The sequence below is a fragment of the Anomaloglossus baeobatrachus genome, chromosome 8, assembly GCF_048569485.1.
Source record: "Anomaloglossus baeobatrachus isolate aAnoBae1 chromosome 8, aAnoBae1.hap1, whole genome shotgun sequence".
NCBI classification, from domain to species: domain Eukaryota; kingdom Metazoa; phylum Chordata; class Amphibia; order Anura; family Aromobatidae; genus Anomaloglossus; species Anomaloglossus baeobatrachus.
In genome coordinates, this window is record NC_134360.1 from 217,159,882 (window position 1) to 217,186,108 (window position 26,227).

The window sequence follows — 26,227 nt, forward strand, 5'->3', positions numbered from 1 at the left end:
ATAAATTCACTTATGCATATTCCCTTTTTGTCTTCATTCGAGTGCTGGGGTTCACTTTTCAATACCCTCCAATGTCTGACCCCTCAGATCCACCCCTTTACGTGTGAGATCAGTCAGAGGTTTAATAATCTGAAAAAAACCCTTGATAAATTTCCTGTAGTAATTGGCGAACCCAAGGAAACATTGCAATGCTTTACGGTCGCTCAATTGGACCCAATCAAATATGGCTTCTACCTTCCCAGGGTCCATCTTGAACCCAACCGCTGACATAATGAACCCAAGGAATGAGGTTTCCTGAACAGAAAATGTACATTTTTCCAACTTAGCAAACAAGGAATTTTCTCTAAGCTTTTGTAACACAGAGTGGATATGTCCATAATGAGAATCCAAATCAGGCGAAAAATTAAAATATCGTCCAGATAAACCATAATAAACCTTCCAATGAAATCTGAAAATATATCATTCATAAAGTTTTGGAAACGAGCAAGTGCATTAGTCAGTCCAAAAGGTACCTGGGGTACTTGAAAGACTTTGTGATGCAATATTATCGAAATCACAGACTTGGAACGACAAACTTCTCTTGCTGTGGCTGATAGGGTCGCCCCTTTGGCTTCATCTGGACAACCTGCTGCCGGAGGATTTCAGTCACTTTGCAACAGCAAAGTCAGTGGAAACTGGAAAGTTCGGCTGCCAGTTACATAGAGTTTGTCAGACAATGAAGGAAATTAGCACCAAGTGCAGATTAACACCAATAACCTGCAGGGATTTGACAGTGTTCTCTAATTGTGATCCGTGTTCTCTAATCGTGATCCGTGTTCTCTAATCGTGATCCGTGTTCTCTAATCGTGATCCGTGTTCTGTAATGTGATCCATGTTCTGTAATTGTGATCTGTGTTATCTAAGTGTGATCCGTATTCTTTTACATTTATCTTATTTAAATTTTTATTATTTGCTTTACAATAAATTCAATTTATGAAGTAAGCGGAAAATCCTGCGAGTTTCCTCATGTTAGGATATCATTATACAGGACGACATACTAACCCCAAAATTTATGAAATTGTGTGCTGTTCTCTAATTTTCATTTCCAGTGTACAGTGCTGGCCAAAAGTATTGGCACCCCTGCAATTCTGTCAGATAAAACTCAGTTTATTCTTGAAAATGTTTGCAATCACAAATTCTTTGGTATTATTATCTTAATTTATTTTGCTTGCAATGAAAAAAACACAAAAGAGAATGAAACAAAAATCAAATCATTAATCATTTCACACAAAACTCCAAAAATGGGCCAGACAAAAGTATTGGCACCCTTAGCTTAATACTTGGTTGCACAACCTTTAGCCAAAATAACTGCGAACAACCGCTTCCGGTAACCATCAATGAGTTTCTTACAATGCTCTGCTGGAATTTTAGACCATTCTTCTTTGGCAAACTGGTACAGTTACCTGAGATTTGAAGGGTGCCTTCTCCAAACTGCGATTTTGAGATCTCTCCACAGGTGTTCTATGGGATTCAGGTCTGGACTCATTGCTGGCCACTTTAGTAGTCTCCAGTGCTTTCTCTCAAATAATTTTCTAGTGCTTTTTGAAGTGTGTTTTGGGTCATTGTCCTGCTGGAAGACCCATGACCTCTGAGGGAGACCCAGCTTTCTCACACTGGGCCCTACATTATGCTGCAAAATTTGTTGGTAGTCTTCAGACTATATAATGCCATGCACACGGTGAAGCAGTCCAGTGCGGGAGGCAGCAAAGCAACCCCAAAACATCAGGTAACCTCCGCCATGTTTGACTGTAGGGACCGTGTTATTTTCTTTGAATGCCTCTTTTTTTTTCCTGTAAACTCTATGTTGATGGCTTTTTCCAAAAAGCTCTACTTTTGTCTCATCTGACCAGAGAACATTCTTCCAAAACGTTTTAGGCTTTCCCAGGTAAGTTTTGGCAAACTCCAGCCTGGCTTATTTATGTCTCGGGGTATGAAGTGGGGTCTTCCTAGGTATCCTACCATACAGTCCCTTTTCATTCAGACGCCGACGGATAGTATGGGTTGACACTGTTGTACCCTCGGACTGCAGGGCAGCTTGAACTTGTTTGGATGTTAGTCGAGGTTCTTTATCCACCATCCGCACAATCTTGCGTTGAAATCTCGCGTCAATTTTTTCTTTTCCTTCCACATCTAGGGAGGTTAGCCACAATACCATGGGCTTTAAACTTCTGGCACTGCGCACCGTAGACACAGGCACTTTCAGGTCTTTGGAGATGGACTTGTAGCCTTGAGATTTTGATTCACAATTTGGATTCTCAAGTCCTCAGACAGTTCTTTGGTCTTCTTTCTTTTCTCCATGCTCAATGTGGTACACACAAGGACACAGGACAGAGGTTGAGTCAACTTTAATCCATGTCAACTGGCTGCTAGTGTGATTTAGTTATTGCCAACACCTGTTAGGTGCCACAGGTAAGTTACAGGTGCTGTTAATTACACAAATTAGAGAAGCATCACATGATTTTTCAAACAGTGCCAATACTTTTGTCCACCCCCTTTTTTATGTTTGGTGTGGAATTATATCCAATTTGGCTTTATGACAATTTTTTTTTCATTTTTTTTCATTGAAGACAAATTAAATGAAGATAATAATACCAAAGAATTTGTGATTGCAATCATTTTCAGGAAGAAACTGAGTATTATCTGACAGAATTCCAGGGGTGCCAATACTTTTGGCCAGCACTGTATATACACACACACTAAATGTTACACATGTATACACTCTGAATATGACACATTGAGGAGAAGGGCGGCCATATTACGATATATATTTTACTATATCACACTGAGGAGAAGAGCGGCCATATTACTATATATTTACAGTAATTTTTCGGATTATAAGACGCACGTTTTCCCCCCAAATGTTGGGGAATAGTGGGGGGTGCGTCTTATAGTCTGAATGTAGGGCATCGCTGCGGGAAATGAGGGTGCTGCGGTGGAGCGGGTCATCGGCGGCATGCACAGGCTGTAGCAGCGCCTGCCATGACCACGTGCACCCGCTCATTTCATATGCATCCTCCCGCCCATCATCTCTCAGCGCTGAAGCCGATGCTGACATGTGGGCGGGATGATGGGCGGGCGATGAGCGCATAGTAAAGAGCCAGCCCGCGTAATCACCCCTGGCAACAACAGCTTGGAGTGATCATGTGCGGCTGTATTTAATGCTCCCCGCGCATCATCATCAGCGCGGGGCGCAGTGAATGAGTACGGTATACTCACCCGTCACTGTTGAATGCAGCATTGTGATGTCCTCCTGTCTGCCGGCCACTGCTGTGTGTGGAGACTAGAATAGACTGTCGAGTTTTACATGAAAGTTGTCTTTTTCTGGCCATTTTGAGAGTTTAATGGAATCAACAAATGTAATGCTCCAGATTCTCAACTAGCTCAAAGGAAGGTCAGTTTTATAGCTTCTCTAATCAGCAAAACTATTTTCAGCTGTGCTAACATACTTGCACCAGGGTTTTCAAGGGATTTCTAAACATCCATTTTCAAACACAGGTGGCAAACACAATGTACCATTAGAACACTGGAGTGGTGGTTGTTGGAAATGGACCTCTATACACCTATGTAGATATAGCATTAAAAACCAGCCGTTTGCAGCAAGAATAGTCATTTACCACATTAATAATGTATAAAGTGTATCTCTCTTTAATTTAATGTAGCTTCATGGAAAAAAAATTTGCTTTTCTTTCAAAAATGACACCTGCAGATGTGTCTTTATAGAGGGCAGAGGGAAAAACCTGCAGATGTGTCTTTACAGAGATGAGGGAAAAACCTGGAGATGTGCCTTTATAGAGAGCGGAGGGAAAAACCTGCAGATGTGTCTTTATAGAGAGCGGAGGGAAACTAAGGGGTTCAATTGAATATACACTATATACACATAATTCTGCACACAGCATATACAGGTATATGTATACACAAAATTCTACACACGGCGTATGCATGGGTACATATATACACCATTTATACAATTCTGTACAGAGCATATGCATGGGTACGTATATGCACTATATATACAATTCTGTACACGGCATATGCATGTATTATGTATAGACACAATTCTGCACAGAGTGTACGCACACATACTTCATGGATTGAATACAGAGCTGCAATGTTGTGTGATTTTCTCTTTACTTGTGGTTATTTCATTAGGTTTTATGTTTGTGTGGTGCCGCTGATCTCCATTGCTCAATCCCTACACTGTGTGTAAAGAGTCAGCAGAATTAGAGGGGTCCCTGTGTGAGGACAGGTGATGCTTCGGGGGGAGCTGGACGCATGCGCTTGATGGAATGCTTCGTCAGCGCCCCCCCTGAGGCCGACTTTCCAGGTCAGAGGCCTATTATACATGTTTGAATGACTGGCTGCAAGTGGACCCATCTGTGGTTCCTTGTTAACCCTTTCAGCTACTGATCCCATAACACAGGGCCGTGTGCTGATCCCACCTCCTAAGGACCCTTTCCAGTACACGTGGTGGCCAGCTTCACTCTGGGGGCACGTTCACACTCATACTCATTAAAATCTGTGTGAATTTTCACACATCTGCTTTGACATGGATCAGGTGTCCCTGTGATCCACAAGGAGACATCCTTTTTAGCGTCAGCACAACTGACAAAAGCGAATAGAAGTCTACGGGCCGGTGAGAACACGTACAGCACAGGGGTGACGTCGTACATAATCTGCGTGCCGTCCGCGTGACACAGAAATACGCAGAAATACACGCAATCAAGAAATGGGGGATGTGTAAAAGATGTGCAAAAGTGATAGAGAGACAAATAGATGATAGATAATAGATTGATAGATAATAGATAGGTAGATAATAGATAGAGAGATAGATACTTAGATAGATAGATAATAAATGGATAATAGTTAGATAATAGATAGATAGATAGATAGATAATAGATAGATAGATAATAGATAGATAGATAATAGATAGATAGATAGATAGATAGATACCGTAGATAGATACATAGATACATAATAGATGGATAATAGATAGATAATAAATAAAGACGGGCCGGCTGCACATGGGCCTTCTTCAGACGGATCGGCTACATGGGCCTTCTTGAGCAGTGGGACTTTGTGGGCACTATTACGGCGTAAAGTGTTACCAATGTTTTTTTTATGACAGTGGTCCCAGCTGCCTTGAGATCAGTAAGGCTAGGGCCCCACTTTGCGTTCATCTACTTGCAGTTCTAAACGCACGTTTTGGGCTTAATAGATTTGACCAAAGTTGCCTTTTTCAGAAATTTAGCGCTGAAAGTGTCGTGGGCGGAGGGGACGCGCTCGCCACGCTCGAGTCCGGGGCTTCTGCTGCTCGGTGGCTCGAGCGGTGGACCGGACCCGGGGACTCGAGCAGCGCTCCTCACCCGTGAGTGAAAAGGTGGATTGGTATGTTTAGGGAGATTGTTCGTGATGGCACCCACGGGACGTGGTGATGTTGGCACCACCGCTGCTGGTAACGGGGATCCCGGGAGAGATGGTAGGGAGCAGCTAGGATGTTGTCCCCTCCGTGGGTAGGGGGGTTGGTGATCCCGGGGCCCGGTGGTGTAACGGGGAGGCCGGATGGCTGGGGTGCAGGGACTGCGTGGCGCGGTGCCGGACGGCACTGGTGTACTCACTCAGACAATCACTGACAGAGTCGTAGGTAAACCAAAACGGCTGGATGGACGGGTCCCGCAGCCGGCTGCAGTGTTGTTGTTGTACTCTCCCCGGACGGCTGATGGTGGCTGTCTTTCCCTGCACCTTTAAGAATGTTCTTGACTCCTGTGGTTGCCCACCGGTAGTCCGCTCCTTGGCGTATAGATGCCATAGAAGCCCGTTTTGCCCGCAGGCGCTGGCCCTTGGATCTATAGCGTGTGTCGGTGGCTGTATATCCTCTCTGGGTGGATGGTTGCCTTCAATCGGGACTTGATTGTTGGGAAACCCCTGGGGTTCCTGTCATACTCAGATTTGACTATTGACGGCGGCTCCAAGCCTGGTCGGGGTCCGATGGCCTTGCCTGTGTGCTTAGCTTCACTCCGTTCCCCGGTCCGGTACTGGCGGGCCGACGTCCGACCCCGGTCCTTACAGCTCTGCGGAGTTCCACCAACTCCTGCAGACGGCCACCACCGTCTGCCAACACTCGAAGTGTTCACTCCTCTCACTTTGACCTCCAGAACTAAACTGACACTTTTCCCGCCTCCAGGCCTGTGAACTCCTCGGTGGGTGGGGCCAACTGCCTGGCTCCGCCCCACCTGGTGTGGACATCAGACCCTGGAGGGAGGCAACAAGGGTTTTTGCTTGGCTGGTGTAACTGCCTAGGGTGGGGGTGTGTGTGTTGGTATGTATGTGAGTGTTGGTATGTATGTGACTACCTGGCTAGTCCAGGGCGTCACAAAAGCGCATGCGTATTTACCGCGTTTTAGATGCGTTTTCAGCGCTTTTTACCTGCTTTTCCACCTGCGTTTTGATAGATGCGTTTTGAACATCAAGACACTGCTAAATAAAGTTTAAATAGTCAAACTCAATGAAAAAATTGGAAAAAAAGAAACAAATCTATATTTTTGTGAAAAATAATGAAAATAGATTAATTTAATGAAATTATAGCGGTAATATGACATTTAATGGAAAATTACCAATAATTTATTAAAATTGTTATTTTTAATTGTCGGACTATGTGTGTGTGTGTGTGTGTAAAGGGACATATGAAATCATTATTTTGATGTCCAAAAAGCATGCCTTTTTAAAGTCCAAAACGCATGTTTTCTGCACTGGAAAAGCAGGTAAAACGCAGGAATTTGCTGGAATCTTGTTTTTTTTGCCATTTCTTATAGACTTCAATGTTAGCAAAACGCACCCAAAATGGCAAAAACAATTGACATGTTGCTTCTTTGAACGCATGGTTTTTGCCACAAAATATGAAATTAAACGCAGCGTTTTAAAACGCAAAGTGGGGTCTAGAAATCCTCATTTTCCATAGACTTTGCTGAAAAATCAAAACGCATGCCTTTTGGCATGAAAAAGGTGCTTCTCAAAACGGACCTAAAAAGCACCAAAAACGCAGGTGGAAACGCAAAGTGGGGCCCTAGCCTAATAAGTTCTCTTCGTATAGTTTTAGGCTGATCTATCCCCTTCCTCATGATCCTGGAGACCCCACGAGGTGAGATGTTGCATGGTGCCCCAGATCGGTCAATTGACGCTCATTTTGTATTTCTTCCATTTTCTTACTATTGCACCAACAGTTGTCTCCTTCTCACCCGGCGTCTTACTTATGGTTTTGTAGCCCATTCCAGCCTTGTGCAGGTCTATGATCTTGTCCTTGATATGCTTAGAAAGCTCTTTGATTGCCCATTTTGTAAAGGTTAGAGTCTGACTGATTAAAGGAATCTGTGGACAGGAGTCTTTATACAGGTGACAATGTAAGGCTAGGTCTTTTTGACGCTGCGTTTTTGTGCGTTTTTGGCAGCTAAAAACGCACAAAAACGCACCTGCGTCGAAAAAACGCATCAAAAAGCGCATGCGTTTTTGCCGCGATTTGGTGCGTTTTTGGCTGCATTTTTGATTTCTGCGTTTTGCTGCGTTTTTCAAATGCATTGCATGGGCGGAAAACGCAGAAAAACGCAGGAAAGAACTGACATGTCCATTTTTTTTTTTAACTCAAAAACGCAGGTAAAAAAACAGATGTGTGCGGACAGCAAAAATGAAAACTCATAGACTCTGCTGGGGAAGCAAAGTCCTGCAGTTTTGAGGCCAAAAATGCACCCGAAAAACGCGCAAAAACGCCGCGAAAAACGCACTGTGCGCACATAGCCTAAGAGCTGTCTGTAATGCAGGTAACAAGGGGATTAGGAGCGTCTAAGTGTCTGTAGGAGCTAGAACTCTTAATGGTTGGTAGGGGATAAAATACTTATTTCTCTCTGCAAAATGCAAATAAATTTATAGAATTTATACAATGTGATTTTCTGGATTTATTATGGCTATTTTTTCACTGTTAAAATTAACCTACCTTTAAAGTTATAGACTGTTCATGGCTTTGTCAGTGGGTAAACGCAAAATCAGCGAGGGATTAAATAATTATTTCCTTCACTGTATGGGGTTGAAGTCAACTGTGCAATGACTGCTGACATCAAGCCCTGGTGTTAGTAATGGAGGGGAGTCTATCAGACACCCCCATTACTAACCTAGTATTAAAACAAAAAAGACAAATAATTCCAATAAACCCTCCCTAAAACCTTCCCTTGTTTACCAATTTATAAAAAAAACCCCATGCAGCTCCACCGTAGTCCACCAAATTAATCACAGTCCAAGAAAGGATATCTGACAAAAAACCCACAAACATAGACAGAGAAATAAAACAAGACACACCCTCATTCACCACTTTATTCAAAAGAAAAAAAATCTCCCAGCTAATCCGAAATAGTTCAGGGATTCCACCGAACAAAGTCTATGGAACCTCATTTTGACACTCCACAGACTTTGCTTACAGTCAAATCCAGGTCACACAGCGATGCGGGAGACCCGGCGCCTCTGAAGAGCATAGAGATCAGTAATGTTACCGCTATTCAGGGTCGCCGAGTCACCAGGTAACTCGGGGTCACACTGTGATGCAGGAGAGCCAGCGCCTTTGAAGAGTGTAGAGATCAGTAACGTTACCGCTATTTAGGGTCACCAGGTCACTTTGGGTCACATTGCAATGCGTGAGACCTGGCGCCTCTGAAGAGCACTGGCATCAGTAACAATACCACTGTTAAGGGTCACCAGGTCACTTTGGGTTACATTGCGATGTGGGAGACCCAACGCCTCTGAAAAGCGTAGGCATCAGTAATATTACTACACATAGTGTAGCGTGACCCTGAGTGACCTGAGCAGTGATATCATTACTGATGTCACCACTCTTCAGAGGCGCCAAGTCTCCTGCAGCGCAGTGTGACCTGGATTTGCCTTTTAGGAGTGCCAGAACGAGGCGCTATAGACTGTTTGTCGGATTTCCTCTGGACAATGTAGAATCAGCTGGGATTTTTTTTTCTTTTCAATAAAGTTGTGAATGAGGGTAAAGGGTGCTTTACACGCTGCGACATCGCTAGCGATTGCTAGTGATGTCGAGCACGATAGCACCCGCCGCATCGTATGTGCGACATGTGGTGATCGCTGCCGTAGCGAACATTATCGCTACGGCAGCGTCACACGTCCATACCTTGTCAGCGACGTCGCTGTGACCGCCGAACAATCCCTCCCTCAAGGGGGAGGTGCATTCGGCGTCATAGCGACATCATCACTGTGGCGTCACTAAGCGGCCGGCCAATAGAAGTGGAGGGGCGGAGATGAGCGGGACGTAACATCCCGCCCACCTCCTTACTTCCGCATTGCCGGTGGACGCAGGTAAGGAGATGTTCGTCGTTCCTGTGGTGTCACACATAGCGATGTGTGATGCCGCAGGAACGACAAACAACATCGTACCTGTGGCAGCAGCGATATTAAGGAATGGAGCGACGTGTCAACGATCACCATTTTTGAACGATTTTGCGATTGTTGATCATCGCCCCTTGGTGTCACACGCTGCGATGTCGCTACCGGCACCGGATGTACGTCACTAACGACGTGACCCCGACGATATATCGGTAGCGATGTCGCACTGTGTGAAGCACCCTTTAGTGTCTTGTTTTATTTCTTTGTCTATATTTGTGGGTTTTTTCGCATATTCTTTTTTGGACTGTGACTGATTTGGTGGACTACAACAGATTCCCTGGACTACAGCAGAGCTGCATGGGTCTTATTTTATAAAATGGCAAACAAGGGAAAGTTTCAGGGAGGGCTTATTGAAATAATTTTTCTGTGTGTCTTTTTTTTTTGTTAACCGGCTTAGTAATGGGGATGACTGATAGATGCCTCTCCATTACTAACCCCTGGCCTGGTTGCCAGCTGACACTGCACAGCTGACATCAATCCCATATATTACCCCCGCACCAGGGAAGTGCGGTCCACTAGAACGTCGATCTCCTATTTCTCCTTAATCTAAGTGCACAGGAAGATCTTTTATCTGTAGATGTGACCACAGCCGCTGAAAAATCTGTGGGCATTTATTGGAGTTGTGACATCCACAACCCAATCAGGTGAGTAGCATCCGCGCTATTTAATTTAAAATACAATATTACCCTATGTGCACTTGTCTCCCGTTTTTTCTTTTTTTACAATATATAGTAAGGGATCCTGTGTCTCCACCTGATATATAAGGGATCCTCTGCATTATCCTATATCATGTGACAATATATAATAAGAGATCCTGTGCACCCAATATATCACAATGGATCCTGGATCCGGATATACGGTATCTTCCTATAATGGTTTTATGCCTTCTGATATACCATACAGTAAATGTTCCGGTGCCCCCTGGTATATCACGTCCCCGTATGTCGTCAACCCTCTACGTGGCTCCCATCAGTGACTGCCATCACTCACATCATCCACATACACACATTCACACTGTCTTTCCTGCAGTTACACATCATTTTGTATTTCACCTTCAGAGAATGACCCTGGTGCTCCAGTCTACTGGCCGTGCCATATGCCACTTAAGCATCCATCTGCCACAGCCTCCCCCGGCGTCCATCATCAGCGCCCATCCTGCCAGGTCCCGGGGGCAGGGTCCTGCGTGTTATAGCTGGTGACTTGTCCTTGGGGAGGTCACTGCCCCCCGGCTCAGGCATTGCTCTTACATGTTTCATACAATTCAAGTGGTGTAGCATTGTTTTGCTTATTGCAGTTTTCTTGCTTTGGGGTCACGTGATAAAGGAAGACCCCAGTATTTGGAAGCTTAAAAATAGGGTTACACCACAGTAGAACAAAGAAAATAGGCAGCGCACTGGAAAAATATGCGCGGACCTGATGTCGTTAACTTGTAACAGCAGAAAAAGAGGACGGCTGAGGATTGCAGCAGATAAAACAGATTCTGCAGTCTTTATTCAGAGCAAATATTAAGATCCAAAGCAGACGGAAGAGCGGGCGCCGGGGCATCTGCACACGCCGGTCATAAGTAAGAGAAGGAGCCTTCACTTCTAGGTCGAAACGTGCCCGCGGCGAGTCTAATGTCTGCATCTTAGGATCTGCTTTGTCTACTACATTGACAGGACCGGAATTTTTTCTGCCATAACACAGTACAGTGGATATTAAAAGTCTAAATGTGTAAAAAAAAATCCTACCAAGAAAAGTTCCATTAATGCTGCCCACAATCCATACAAATCCATTGAGAGATAAAAATATATTTATTTTTTGTTGGGGGGGGGATAAAAATAGCAATACTAAAAAAGGTGTGGCTGCATAAGTGAGAGCACCATTTTAACGACAGTGTTTGTGCTCAGAATAATCGATCATATTTCCCCCAGGTCTCACAGTGTCCGAGCTCGACCGCCATAATATACATCTACTGAACCCCAGACAAAGTGTCACTGATCTAGGAGGATTATCCTGAAATTTTCTGGTCTGTAGACAGCTGACAACACAGCAAAGGGTCTCAGTGTAGAAATGTATCAGTCTGTGTCAGGTACAAACACATTTCCAAGACCATAGAACTGTCACGTGTATAGGGACAGGCTCAGGGCTAGCTCTTACCTTCCATCTGGACCATGCACTTTAAACGTAGTTTTTTATTTAGGCACATTCAGGGTTATTTCTTTATCTGGTGCAGCAGCGGACTGGCTCAGCTAGCAGCAGTTAATCAACTTCCGGCTGGGATTTATTCCCTCTGCTTCCTGGACTTGATGCTGGTTATTCTATTCAGTTAGGAGCTAGCCTGGTAGCAGAGAGGATGTGGTTGTTGTTGTGGTTTGTTGCAAGTTGTTTTGTTTTTGCACCACCTCCTTTCCCTTGTTTTCTCTTTTCTGTATATCATTGGTTGTTCCCTGTTGTAGGTTTTAGGTGTGTATGTTTTTTTCCCCCTGTCTGTAGTTCATTGTTTTAAGAGTTTTGGGGGATCTCTGACCTGGTCAGTCCCCTGAGTGGTGGGGACTTGTCATCAGGGTCAGGACAGGAGTCAGGGCCAGGTTGAGGGCGCAGGCCTCCCTTACCTTCAAGGGTACCTCCGGGTGTTAGGGTGAGCTCAGAGACCCCAGCATTAGGGTCTTATAGGTTACCCTATCTTCTCTGGTCATCAGTTACACCTGATCCCTGACAGGAACACTATCAAGACTGTTATCAAGAAGTAAAAAATAAGCAGCTCCCATCTGGAGGATGCAAGAGAGCAGCAGTTCTCACTTTTTTTGCCTGTCAGTTGTTTCATTCCAAGTAAGTGAGACAGAAGCAGCTGCTGATTGGCTGCAGGGCTTGGGTTACATAACATCACGCCAGCACCACGAGACCCATCATCATCATCATCCCTGGAAAGGTGCTGCCACCAGAGTCGAGTATAAAGCTTCTTTACTCTACATGGGGAAATATAGTAATTCAGAAGACGTTGTTTGAGGATTGGAAAACCCCCTCAAGTTTGACACAACAATGACATTACCTAGAACTGGACGTCCCTCAAATATTGATGAAAGACAAGAAAATTGGCCCTGGAATCTATAGAGAGGCGACAGCAACATTAAAGAAGCCGCAGGAATTTTGTCTAGTCCTGCATATGACACATTTTCCCATATTCTTAATTTGTCCGGCCTGCGGGGAAGGGGACAAGATGGAGCCTTTTCTTACAAGGTAAAACATCCAGGCCCAGCTAGGTTTTGCCCAAATCTCCATCAAGTCTGCCAAAAGCGGAAACGTGTTCTGTGTGATGAGACCAAGGAAGAACCTTCTAGCTATAATTCAGTGTCACCACTGCACATCCCCAGAAGATCCCCCTCCCCACAGTAAAACCTGGTGTGGGCACACTGCGCGTCCCCAAAAGATCCTCCTCCCCACAGTGAGACCTGGTGGGGGCACACTGCGCATCCCCAGAAGATGCGCGTCCCCAGAAGATCCCCCTCCCCACGGTGAGACCTGGTGGGGGCACACTGCGCGTCCCCAGAAGATCCGCCTGCCCACAGTGAGGCCTGGTGGGGGCACACTGCACGTCCCCAGAAGATCCCCCTCCCCACAGTGAGCCCTGGTGGGGGCATCATTGTGCTCTGGTTTTTGGCAGCAGAAATTGTAGCTTTAGTCAAAGAGGAGGGGATTATGGACAGAACAAATATCAGTTATTTTCAATTCAGTACTTTCCGGATTCTGCTATAAAGCTGACTTCAATTTCACCTCTCAGTACCTCGACCTCCAAATCAGCAACAGAAGAAGATGAAGGTTCTGCAGCAGCTGAGGGGAGATCTGTGGTGACCTGCAGAGGGTGCTGTACAGAGGAGACCCCCACAATCTGACCAAGGTGATAGACCCCGACCCAAAAAGATTGAATGAGTCAGAAATTCACAGAGGATATACCCAAAGTATTATTGTAAGGGTGTGCAGGTTTATGCAACATTATTTTAGTTATTTCTATTTATATCCAAAATTATTTCAGTTTAGTGGATTTGTACAGATTATGGGAGACAGTAAAGGGGTAAAAAGTTCTGACATCATTATTCGTGCTAGGATTATTGACAGGATTAAACCCTGGCATTTTAATAGATGTGTGTAGACTTTTAATATCCACAGTAGGTAGTTTTATATAGGGATACAGATACCGCTCTAGGGAATGTAGTGGTAGAAGCTGGAGCCCAGTAGATAAGGGAGCCTATTGGTGCCTCCAAAGCCGGTAGAAATGGGTATGATGATGAGATATTGGACTACAAAGGGCCCACAAGAGCCCTGTTCTGTCTGTCTTCACTCCTGCTACATCCAGTATATAAATAGTTATATATACAGTGGGTAAAATAAGTATTGAACATGTCACCAATTTTCTAAGTAAATATATTTCTAAAAGATACTATTGACCTGAATTTCTCACCAGATATCGGTAACAACCCATTCAATCCACACAGGTAAAGAAATCAGATGTCCATAAATTATGTGTAATATTGAGAAATGACACAGAGAAAAAGTATTGAACACATGAAGAGAGAGGAGTAAAAAGACCTGGAAAGTCCTGACACCAGCTGAAATCTGTCAGTAATCAGAAAGTAATCCTGCCACTTAGTGACAAATAATATCAACTGGTTCAATTGATGGCGGAGAAAAAGAAGTCTCATTACCACAGTGCCACACAAGAAACATCTCAGGAGGGGTAAAACCAGTGAGCTGTCTCAAGACCTTCACAACCTTATTTTTGGAAAACATTCTGAAGGCATTGCTTACAGAAGAATTTCTAAACTACTGAAGGTTCTAGTGAGCACTGCTGGGGCCTTATAAACCGTAACTGGAAAGAACAATTTCACCATAAACCGGTGGCCACGCTTAGGTGCTCCCTGCAAGATTTCAGACAGAAGAGTGACTAGAATTAAGGTAGAGTTTTTACTCGTGTTTTTGAAGCTGCGTATTTTCACTGTGTAAGAAACACAGCGTTTTAAGGCTATGTTCACAAACTGCATCTTTTTGTGACCACAAAGATGCAGCGTTTTTGGCCCCAAAAACGTACCTGTGGCAAACACGCATCCAAAAAATGCATGGATTTTACCGTGTTTTTGACGTGTTTTTACCCATGCATTGGTAAAATCAATTGACTGGAAGGGCTCAAAAGCGCTGGTAAAAATGCAAAAAGAATTGACATGCTGCATCTTCAAAAACACAGCCAAAAAAAGATGCACTGTGCGGACCGCAAAATAGAAATCTCATAGACTTTCCTGGGGAAGGAAATGCATGCATTTAGGGAGCAGATGTGACCTCAGAAATCCACCAAAAACACAGTAAAAGATACAGTGTGTGAACATAGCCTTAGCAAAGTGGATGGGATTAATAGAAATCTCCTGCCCACTGAGCTTCTCGTTTGCGCTGCGTAAACTCACCTGCACCTGGTCAATTTATCTTTGGGCTATGAGTTTTCTGTGCAGAATTTCCCACTAGATGCGGAAAATCCGCAGATAAATGCACATGAGTTTTAGTGCATTTTTGAGATGGAAATATAAAAACTGCATGTGATACGCAGCTAAGAATGTCACTACCAGAAGTCTAAAAAACAAAACAGCTGTATGTAAAGCATGACACAGCAAACAGGAAAACAACGCAGCATCAAAAACTCGATAAAAACGCAGCACAAGGATACAGTGGGACAAAAAAACAAACCACAAGTAAACCAAGAAACAGAAACTCTGCAGCGTCAAAACCTCTATAAACACTGATCATGGGAACATAGCCTTATCAGAAGAGCGGTGCAAGAGCTGAGGACGCCTGTGGAGGCCACAGAAAGACCTGGAATCAGCAGGGACAATAGTTTCATAGAAAACAAAAAGTAATGCGCTCCCCCTCCGTTGCCTGTGCCCGTTACCCCCCTCCATGGCCTGTGCGAGCTCCCCCCTCCGTGGCCTGTGCAAGCTCCCCCCTCCGTGGCCTGTGTGAGCTCCCCCCTCCGTGGCCTGTGCGAGCTCCCCCCTCCGTGCGTGGCCTGTGCGAGCTCCCCCCCTCTGTGGCCTGTGCGAGGTAGCCCCTCCGTGGCCTGTGGGAGCTTCCCCCCTCCGTGGCCTGTGCCAGCTCCCCCTTCCGTGGCCTGTGCTAGCATCCCCAGTGGTCTGTGTGAGCTCCCCCTGTGACCTGTGCGAGCTTCCCCCTCTGTAGCCTGTGGAGCTTCCCCCTTTCGTGGCCTGTGCGAGCTCCCCCCCTTTCGTGGCCTGTGCGAGCTTCCCCCTTTCGTGGCCTGTGCGAGCTCCCCCCTTTCGTGGCCTTGCGAGCTACCCCCTTTCGTGGCCTTGCGAGGTCCCCCCTTTCGTGGCCTGTGCGAGCTCCCCTCTCCATGGCCTGTGTGAGCTCCTCCCTCAGTGGCCTGTGTGAGCTCCCCCATCAGTGGCCTGTGCGAGCTCCCCCCTCAGTGGCCTGTGCGAGCTTCCCTCTCCGTGGCCTGTGCGAGCTCTCCCTCTGTGAGTTGTTTACAGGGAAAACCCGACGCAAAACTCAGTGGAGAACGCAGGATAAATGGCCGCCAAGCCTTATTCCGAATTTTAGGAGATAGAATGAAGAAGTACATAGTGGTACAGGAATAGTTATTTTTGCACGGTTCACTGTGCAGTATTAGTGATAAGACGGATTTATTCTGCGATTGTGTGTTGATGTGTTGGTGCGATTACAGATTTATATAGTTTTTTAAAGTTCTTTTTTATAATACTGTAAATAGTTTTTCCGTCACAATATTGTGAGAGCTGTAACCTCTATTTTTTGGTGAGGAGCGCTGGGGCTTTGTTTTTGCACGACAAGTTGGAGATTTTTTGGGACCATTTTGACAATAACAATTTTTGATTGTTTTTTATTCAGATGAAGAATGAACAAAAACCAGTAATTCACACATATTTTATGCGCGGTTCACTGGAAAGTGATCAGGTTTATTCCTCGGGTCGGAGCAGTTCAGCGATACCCAACTTTATCACTAAAATCTCTATTTTACAAAAAATTTGTTTTTTTGCATCGCCAGATTCTAAGAGCTGGAACTTTATTTTTTCCGAATGGGCCATATTAGGGCTTGTTTTTTGCAGGACAGTTTGGCAGTTTAGTTTCTACAATTTTTATTTACATATGACTTTATTATCGCTTTTTATTCACTTTTTTTGTGTATGTGATGAAGAAATGCCATTTTTCCTGTTGTTTATTGTTCTTTATGGTATCCGCTGTACGGAATAAGTCACGTGACATTTTTATACACCGGGTCGTTCCGGATGCGCCGATACCTTATGTGAACATTTCTTTGTTTTTCGTTTTAACTTTTTAATTTTTCCAATTATTCCCTTTGGGATCATGAATATTTTTTACTCTAATCACTGGTCTTCATACATTGCAGGACTCGTGTACAACAGCACATGAGACCTGGCGGTGACTCCCTGACTGAGCCTGTTAGACTCTGCTCATAGCAGGTACTTCCAAGCCACCGTACGCTCGGGTCATCAGACGACCTCAGGGTATCATGGCAGCTATCAGCACCCGCGATTACCATTGCACAGGCTATATACACACACACAGACTATATACACACACAGACTATATACACGCAGGGTATATACAAAGGCTATATACACACAGGTTATACACACACGCATACAGGGTATATACAAAGGCTATATACACACAGGCTATATACACACAGGCTATATATGTGGCAGTGTGTCCCTCCTCCCCCCGGCCTGTATTAATGTACTCTATGTCATATAGGGTCATGTAGGTTGCTTTGCTGTTTTGTTCTTCTCAGCTTGGGGTGACTCCAATAGACAAGCCTGACAAGACAATGGAGCCATGAGCTTCTGGAGACTTCTGCATAGATAGCCACATACTCAAAAGTGGGTGTGAACTTTTCCCCTCCAGGGGTGCACCCACAGGCACTGGAGAACACACTCTTGGCGGATCAGTCAGTTGAGTTGAGTGTGTGCTGAGGTTCAAGCAGAGGGATCTTCGCTGAGGCAAGACCCTGGCGCCCGTGCGTGGATTTATGGAAGCTGGCACGTGGGATTGGGTTGTGTCCCTCATCTCTTGGATCCATTGACTTCTTCCAAGGATTACTTCTACGTGTTTTCTGGCGTCGGATTGCCGGGTGGAGCCCCCGGAACTTTGAGGACTCATTGTGGACTCTAAAGAACAATATTGATATTGGATGTTCTATGCTCCCTGCCTCAATAAAATTTGTTGGATTGTTCATCGGTCTGGTGTCCCCCCTGCTCTGTCACATACATTGTCACAATATACACACATGCTATATAAACAGGGTATATACACAAGCTATGTTCTGAGCACACTACACAGCACAGAAACCTCCATTCATCTCCTGTGACATCATGGGACTATCTGGGAGCGGCTGCCCCGGCCATTGTGAGGGTACATGGAGTCTGCAGGGGCAGCTGGTGGCACATGTACCTGCTGCACCCAGACATGAGTACCCCCATACCACCCAACCCACCATCTTAATTATACACACACAGTGTCTACTCACTTATATGCCAGCACCATGGCTGCCCCCACTATAGCCCTCACCGGGCAGGAGTCGGCTTTCCCAGACTGTGGAACACCAATCTACACGGCCCTAGGCTCCGGCACGTCTGGACTCACTTCCCAGGTTTGGAAAGCTGGGCGGCACCTCGCTGTTCTGGAAAGTTCCAGCATCGGCTGAACAATATCCCTTCTCCATGGGGAACAGCCTCTCATCTTCCCAGGAACATCTGTGCTTAGTGCTCGCCTCCACCCAGGAGGAGCCGGAGGTCAGGGGCAAGGTCGGCCGCTCAGTGGTGACAAACATTAGTGCATACGTCAAGAAAATGAATCTGAAACTTTTACAGCTGCAATGAGGGAACCGAGGCCTGACATCTGCACAGTGGGGGTCCGCAATAATTATATTTGACCCCTCCTTCTTCTATGTACAGCATGGGTCCGCAATCATTATACCTGACCCCCCTCCCTCTATGTGCAGCGGGGGGTTCGCAATCATTATACCTGACCCCCCCTCCCTCCGATATCTGCTCAGCGGGGGTCCTCAATCATAATACCTGCTCCCTCTTCCTCCAATATCTGTACAGCGGGGGTCCGCAATCATTATACCTAACCCCCCTCCCTCTATGTACAGCAGGGGTCCTCAAACATTATACCTGACCCTCCTCCCTCCGATATATGTACAGTATGGGTCCGCAATAATTTTACCTTACCCCCCCTCCCTCCGATATCTGCACAATGGGGGTCCGCAATCATTATACCTGACCCCCCCTCCAATATCTGCACAGCGGGGGTCCGCAATCATTATACCCGGTAAGAAGCCTGCTGTATGGGACGGATGTCCTGAGTGTCCACATGATATTGGGTTACTGCGGTTACGGTTACCTGGTCAGGCTGAGAAAGCAGCCTGTCTCTGATGGAACTCTCCCAGCATTTGGTTTTTCTGTAAGGAATCCAGGTGATCTCTCAGAGGAACCTGTTCCACAGTGGATGGGGATCTCGCGGCTTCCATAAGATAAGCTAGGGAATCGTCCTCCTCCTGACTGTCCTCTGAAGCCATCTGACAGCTTGCTATAAATGGTAGGGTTCGGTCATGGTACTCCTTCATATTCACATGGACAGTCTTTTGTCTTAAACAGGACAGGAGAAGGCCGACCAATCAGAGCTCAGCTTCCATGTCACCAAGCAGAGCTCGGCTTCCATGTCACCAATCAGAGCTCAACTTCCCTGTCACTGAGTGCACAGCTTTGATTTTACCCAATCAGAGGGCAGCTTTCACTTTACCTCAGCAGTGTAGTGACTGATGTGGTGTCCTTTCTGTGCTGAGGGAAGCCATGGCGCTGGGTGAGTACATCATTCCTCCATTATTCTGTCCCATTGCTTCTGTTATTTGTCAGCCAGCTTTCTGCACTGCCTTCCCCACTGGCTCTTGTGTCAGTCTTCACTGCATTACTAGCATTCTATTAATCCTTTGACAACAGCCGCTGAGCATTATCACTGCATATACACATTTTCAACATAGCGTCATCCCACCTGGCGACCATTGTGCACCCCGTGATTATGGGGACCACAAGTGTTGCCGGTAGAGATGAGCGGACTTGTGGACATTCGGCCGGACTTTAACCTCTTCATCCCCACTCCGTTGTCACATTACGAGGCGGTGACTCTGGAACGTCACCGGATCCCATTATTCTGACATTGTTTTTTTTTCGTGACATACTGGACTTTATGATCGTGGTAAATTTCGGACGATATTCGCATTTATTTGTGAAAATTTTGGAAAATTTAGAATGTTTCTGCCATTCATCCACAGCGAGTGTCACAGATAATCCCATCCCCCGCTCGTCACTTCACATTTATAAAACATCATCTTTTTTGTTAGGAAGTTACAAGGGTCAGAGAGGTCAGCATAAATTTCTAATTTTTCCAACTGGCAGCTAGACTAGACTGGCTTGCAAAGTCTCCATAAGGAGAATAGTGTTCCCCGTGGCCCCCACAAAGATTCTCATGAGCCAGATCAGACACCCCATACTTTGCACTGACGAGGGGCAAGCACCGTGTCTGCAAATTGGGATTCTGATCTGGCATATATATCCTAAGTTATATGTAAAGGATTGTTAAAAATCCACATTTAACTTTTAGGATCGCTACTTCCAATAGGTGGCGCTGCGCTAGAGTTTGTCTCCTGTCTTGGAGAGACAATTTGAATATTTTGCAGAGGGGCATGGCAGCTATAAGGCCCCTTACTGGCAGCTAGACTAGACTGGCTTGCAAAGTCTCCATAAGGAGAATAGTGTTCCCCCGTGGTCACCACAAAGCTTCTCATGAGCCAGATCAGACACCCCATACTTTGCACTGACGAGGGGCAAGCACCCCGAAACACCGTGTCTGCAAATTGGGATTCTGATCTGGCTTATATATCCTAAGTTATATGTAAAGGATTGTTAAAAATCCACATTTAACTTTTAGGCGGACTTTGAACGTTGCGACATCGCAAGCCGATGCTGCGATGTCGCACGCGATAGTCCCCGCCCCCGTCGCAGGTACGATGTCTTGTGATAGCTGGCGTAGCGAAAATTATCGCTACGCCAGCTTCACATGCACTCACCTGCCCTGCGACCGTCGCTCTGGCCGGCGACCCGCCTCCTTCCTAAGGGGGCGGGTCGTGCGGCGTCATAGCGACGTCACACGGCAGGCGGCCAATAGCGGCGGAGGGGCGGAGATGAGCAGGATGTAAACATCCCGCCCACCTCCTTCCTTCCGCATTGTGGCCGGCGGCAGGTAAGGAGATGTTCCTCGCTCCTGCGGCTTCATACACAGCGATGTGTGCTGCCACAGGAGCGAGGAACAACATCGTACCTGTCGCAGCATCGGCATTATGGAAATGTCGGGGCCTGCACCGATGATACGATAACAATGCTTTTGCACTCGTTAATCGTATCATCTAGGATTTACACACTACGACATCGCAAGTGACGCCGGATGTGCGTCACTTTCGATTTGACCCCACCGACATCGCACCTGCGATGTCGTAGTGTGCAAAGCCGCCCTTAGGATCGCTACTTCCAATAGGTGGCGCTGCGCTAGAGTTTGTCTCCTGTCCTGGAGAGACAATTTTAATTTTTCCAACAAAATTTACAAAACCATTTTTTTAGGGGCCACATCACATGTGAAGTGACTGAGAGGCCGAGGGGACAGAAAATACCCAATAGTGACCCCATTGTAAACACTGCGCCTCTCACACTGCTCAACACCACATCCAAGATTATTAACCCTTCAGCGGCTTCACAGGAGCCAAAGCAATGTGGAAGGAAAACATGAAAACTCTACTTTTTTACACAAAAATGTTACTTTAGCCTCAAAATTTTGATCCCCTCACTCCGGGGGGTACGTGTCTGCCCCGCAGCTGGCTATGGGTATGTAGCATTGGATCAATCAGCGGCAGATTATCACTCATGCCTGCTTCCCAATTTCCTATTTTGCATCTTAGGATGTTCCTATTAACGGACTTCCTCACTATACATATCACTTGTGTGCATTTAATGTGTGCATTATATGTGTGCATTATATGTGTGCATTATATGTGTGCATTATATGTGTGCACTACGGCACTTTACCTGTTTGTACAATGATGTATATGTCAGATGGCTTTCAGTTGTGAACATCCCTTGTATTATTAACTTGAGCGATCGTGCCACCCTAACCTGTCATTAATCTGTTTTAATCTCCACCTATCATGTCTGTCTAATAAAGTTTATATACTATTTTGCACTCTACTCTGTGTTTTCCTGTTTTTAATAGAATCAAGAAGTAACAGCAATTCAGGAATGGTTTATGTTATTTACATCATTCCCCGTGCTGTAAAAGTGATGACCGTTTTATTCCTCGGCTCAGTGCGATTACAGCGATGCCACATTTTAGTTTTTTTATGTTTTGCACCATATAAACCTTTTTAAACTGCAGCGTAAACGCATGCGTTCTGCTTCCCCAGCAAAGTCTATGAGAATTAAGCAAATTCCATGCACACGTTGCGTTTTAAAACGCAGCGTTTTGGATGCCAAATTTTTGACAAAATTGATGCGTTCTAAGCATGTCACGTCTTTTGTGCGTTTTGGATGCTTTTCCCACTGTCTATAGTAGAGCAAGCATCCAGACCAGAACGCATGAATTCTGCACCATTCTGCATTCACAATGCATCCAAAACGCAGCGTTTTGGCTACGTTTTGAAACGTACATGCAGTGACAAAACGCTGCAGAATATTTGTCACGGCAGAACACAACGTGCGCACATACCCTTAAGGCCCCATTACACGCAACAACATCGCTAACGAGATGTCGTAGAGTGTCACGGAATTCGTGACGCACATCCGTCCTCGTTAGTGACGTCGTTGCGTGTGACACGTACGAACGACCGCTAACGATCACAAATACTCACCTAATCGTTGATCATTGACACGTCGTTCAAATCCCAAATATCGTTGATGGTGCTGGACGCAGGTTGTTCATCATTCCTGAGGCAGCACACATTGCTACGTGTGACACCCCAGGAACGACGAACAACACCGTACCTGCGTCCTCCGGCTACGAGGTGGGCGTCACTTTCCTGCGGCTGCTCTCCTCCCCTCCGCTTCAATTGGGCGGCTTCCATGTGACGTTGCTGTGATGCCGCACGAACCGCTCCCTTAGAAAAGAGGCAGTTCGCCGGCCAGAACAACGTCGTTAGGCAGGTGTATGTGACGGGGACTAGCGATATTGTGCGCCACGGGCAGCGATTTGCCTGTGACACACAAATGACGGGGGCGGGTGCTTTCACGAGCGACATCTCTAGCGATGTTGCTGCGTGTAAAGCCCCCTTTACTCTGACAGAAGCTTCTGTATTTTCCTCCTGGCATGATCCCTGAGGCTTCCCATAGGTTGGTGACCCAGTGGTCGTCATGATGACCTCAGGTCACTATGGCAATGATTTGGCCCTTGTGATCTCGTCGCAGGTGCAGTGATCTCCCAATAACTTAAATGCCGTGATCAATATCAAATGCGGCATTTAAGGGGTTAAACAGCCAGGAATAGAGTGGGGACCGTCCCTGACTGTGAGAGCTGGGATTCGGCTGTCATATAAGCCAAGCTCTTGGCAGCAATTCTGGGGAACAAACGCCTGTGCCCCCACAATCATCAGGACATATGTCCAAGGTTGGGAAGGGGTTAAAAAAAAGTTTGGTTTGGGAATTGGACTTGACCCCGGATAACGAACTCCATATAAAGTCAATGGGGACCAGAACTTCTGTTCTGAAAAATGGCTGTAGAATGTTTAAAGTAATAACTGAGGTCTTCAAAAGTAAGAAAAATGGGGGTAAGTACAGGACAGTTATACAAACCGTGTTTCCCCAAAGATAAGGCAGCAGTCAAACTATATGAATATTCACTGCGTCCCCCGCCCGCCCTCTGTGTCAGGTCTCTGATTTGTTGCAGACTGCTATACATGCTGGTTTTTTAATTATTTATTTAAATTATTTTTAAAAATGTCTTGGAATCCCCTTTAGTTTTGATAACCAGCCACAGTAAAGCAGACAGCTGAGGGCTCAAGGCAGATCAAAATGCGCCTGCGCAGGACCTCAATGCCGGCCTGTGTGAATGACAGAGTACGCGTCATGCACCCAGGCTTCAGAAGAAGGAGGACAAAGATGGCCGAAAGAGGAGGCAACACATTCTGAGAACGGAGACACCATCCAACCAGTCTGCACCGAACCGACCGTTTAGGTAAGTACTATAAAGTGATTTTTATGTTCTATACAGCGGCCTGGGCTCTTATATACAGTATTTTAGAATGCTGTATATAAGAGCCCACCGGTGGTTGCCGCAGCTTATAGTCACCAAATATGGAGACAGACTTCCTTTCATCAGTTTCAACCCACTGCTTCTCATGTTTCCTTGTGCAAATGAGAATAGGACTGATCCCTCTATAGTGTGACAGTCTTTGAGATATTTGTAGACAGCTATTAAGTCTCCTCTCACTCTTTTTTATAAGCTAAATATTCCCATCCTGTTGCACATGATTTGCAGACCGGTCACCACACTGTTGCTTTTCTCTGAACTTGCTCCAGTTTGTTGAGGTCTTTTTTTTTATGTGGTGCCCAGAACTGGACCCAGTATTCCAGATGAGGTCTGACCACGGAGGAGTAAAGGGGGGTAATAACTTCATGTGATCTGGACTCTGTGCTTCTGTTATTACATCCCAGAATTGCATTTGCCTTTTTTGCTGCTGCATCACACTGGTCAATCCTGTGCAGTCTGTGATCTATTAGTAAACCCGTCTTTTTCACACGTGCTGCTGCTTAACCTTAATCGTCCCATTCTGTAGATGTAATTTTCATTTTTCTTGCCCAGATGTAGGACTTTGCATTTCTCCCTGTTATAAAACATTCTATTAGTTGCTGCCCACTGTTACAGATTGTTTAGATCTTTCTGAATCTCCTCTCTCTTTTTCTAGTATTAGTTATCCTAGCTTTGTGTCATCAGAAAATGTAATCAGTTTACCCTCAATTCCTTCATCTATATAATTGATAAAGATGTTGAACAACACAGGTTCCAGGACAGAGTCCTGTTGTACCCGCTTGAGAAATTCTTCCAATTTTATAGCCATAGATTGGTTTATTCATCTCTGGATGACTGGTCCAGGTACGGGGAGGGACTGGTCTAGGGACAGGGCGAGGGACTGGTCCATTGACGGGGCGAGGGACTGGTCCATTGACGGGGCGAGGGACTGGTCCATTGACGGGGCGAGGGACTGGTCCATTGACGGGGCGAGGGACTGGTCCATTGACGGGGCGAGGGACTGGTCCATTGTCGGGGCGAGGGACTGGTCCATTGTCGGGGCGAGGGACTGGTCCATTGTCGAGGCGAGGGAAGGGTCCAGGGGCGGGGAGAGGGCGCCATCGGGCTGCATGATGTTATCCGGAGTCCTATCTTAAGAAGAGATGGATGTGCCTTCGCTCTGCGCTGCCTCCTTGTCGTGCTCATATCACAATCATAAAGGAGAAGTTTCCAGCAGTTATTCCAGACTTCAGTGAATTTTCCATCTCCAGGATTTATACACGTCACCGCAGAATATCAGTGATTCATTTTGTGGACATTTACACTATACCCCGATAATTGTGGGCTATAAACCGTCGGAGCGTCTGATGCCTGCGCACAATGTGTCACTGGGATGTGTAATACTGGTAGTTGCGCTCCGGGACGTGCACAGCTGTTGTTTATGCTTTTTATTATTGGGGCTCTCTGTGTGCTCCATATCCGAATCCTTTCTGGGATTTTCTCCATTTGAAGCAGATATATTTTGTTCCCCTGCCTTGTAACTAAATACATGGTCATATCAATGTGACTACATAGGACTCCTTGATATAATCACCTGAAATATCAGCCTCGCTCAGTCCAACGTAGCTACATCCCCGCCCATACAGATCACTGATCTATTAGATTACCAGTGATCCATCTACAGAGACGTCTGCCCTACCTGCCCCTCACCTTCTGCACTGTGGGGGTTCCCATCAATCTCATTGGGGTCTTTTTAATAGAACAGGAAGGATTAATAATCCTATTATTATTCCATCATTGAGCATTTAGCCTGGGACACCAATCAGCATTGACAGGAAACGTCCTAAACTTCAGACATGTCCATGAGCGCAAGGTGACACCTGCAAGATGGAGATAGAGACTATCGGCCGAGTCATCCCTGGCGCCTGGAATTGTCACATCCATGAATGGCTATAAGTGAAAGTTGTGTGATGTCAGCAGCTCGTGTGTGCGCCCAGGGTGGGGACATGTCTGACTTATCACCGCGTTCTGTGAATTAGGAACGGTCATCTGCTACCAGTGATAAGGAGGGAACTGAGCAAATCCCCCTGCTCTACTTACTATCCAAATATATATTACTACGGGCGAGGGATCTAAAAATATATATTACTACGGGTGAGGAATCCAAAAATATATATCACTACAGGCGAGGAATCCAAAAATATAAATTACTACAGGCGAGGAATCAAAAAATATATACCGTATTATTACGGGCGAGGAATCCAAAAATATATATTACTACGGGTGAGGAATCCAAAAATATATATTACTACGGGCGAGGAGTCCAAAAATATATATTACTATGGGTGAGGAACCCAAATATATACAGTATATTACTACGGGCGAGGAATGCAAAAA

The 26,227-nt window shown here is 45.7% G+C and overlaps 1 protein-coding gene across 1 annotated transcript in view; it reads right to left on the reverse strand.

The window, feature by feature from the left end:
* Positions 1 to 26,227, reverse strand: part of SLC6A9 (solute carrier family 6 member 9) — a 131,471-nt gene that overhangs the window by 75,925 nt on the left and 29,319 nt on the right. The gene's annotated exons all lie outside the window — the stretch shown is intronic.